Genomic DNA, 1,344 nt, shown 5'->3' on the forward strand with positions numbered 1-1,344 from the left:
CCGAATGCTCCCTATAGGTAGAAAGATCTGCCCTTATATATGGTAGTCGAAATATGGAATTTACTATATTTTAGGGCGGGATACCCTTAATCTCTTCCGAGTACTTATAGTTTAATGAGAGCGATCTTATTATAAGTTAAGTGCCGAACGCGTACTTCAACATGTTTGGAATTCACTCTGCTGCCTTTTCTCTGAATGGCATTTGAATGCCGGGTCGATTGCTCATTTGCTTCCTTGTTCGTGAGATTCTATTAGCTAAGGTGGTTTCGTTTTGGATAGGAGACTTCTCCTTCCTCATCTGTATCGTTTCCCACATCTATCTTGTTCTATTTCCTCCGGCTTTGAAGCTTAGAGTTTGCCTCAGCTAGTCTGACGCGCCCTTACTTCAATAAAGGGTCTACGATCAGGTGAAGGGACCTATACCCCGTCGTTACCTCGGGCCTCTGCCTATGAGCTAGCTTAAAGAGCACTTCTAAGCAAGACCTTCGGCCTGACTAAATGAAAGATAAATACCCTACGGTAGATCGATACTGATTCCAGGAATGGACAGACAACATCAGACTATTGTGACAGGACCTACTGCGAGAGTTTCCAGTACAACTAAGCGAGAAGATCTAGTTTCAACCTCGTATTGGACAAAGAAGGAGAGATTCGCGGATGAGCGTTTACCTTTTTCCACCGTTTCCAGATTCCCGATGATAACTATTTGAAAGGCTTTATACAGATAGCTTGAACAGGACCCCGTCGTTGTCACTCGGACCTTACCAAAAGACCCATTATGAGAGTAGCTTAGACCGTTTGCGACAGAGAGCTGCTAACTAAGCTAATGGCTTTTTATTGCTCCCCCTATAGAAGTTGGCCTTTTGACTAAACTCGCCCGTATAGCCGATACAGACAAATGCCCGTAGAGAACGATTCAATCAAGAGAGAGCGATTCACTCAACACAGCTAGAGGACGAGAGATGAGCGTTACCATCAGACAGAAGACCGATGAGCGTTACCAGAAGGAAAGAAGAGCGGGAAATAGCATATTAAGATCAATAAACAATTGTACTAAGCACTTGCTCTCCCCTCTTGCTCTCCCCTTAAAAAAGAAGGATTCCTCCCTGTATAGTATATGAAAGGGACAACCAGAACTACAAGTGCTAGCTACTATGCACTCCGGCTTTCGTCTGCTTCAGGCCTCTAACATGGCTAATGAACTTCAACTCTTCTGTGCACCAACTTCCATTAACTCTTTTTCCCGGGCTCCGTACCTTTAAATTCTAATGCTTCCCGGGCTGATTAAAAGGGCTAGAAAGGATTGTTTAGCCTTAGCGGAGTCACTTCCCACGTCGCTCTGCT

This window comes from Curcuma longa, unplaced genomic scaffold (assembly GCF_044706935.1).
Source record: "Curcuma longa cultivar G26 ecotype Majalengka, Jawa Barat unplaced genomic scaffold, ITB_CL_G26_1.1 contig_24970, whole genome shotgun sequence".
NCBI classification, from domain to species: Eukaryota; Viridiplantae; Streptophyta; class Magnoliopsida; order Zingiberales; family Zingiberaceae; genus Curcuma; species Curcuma longa.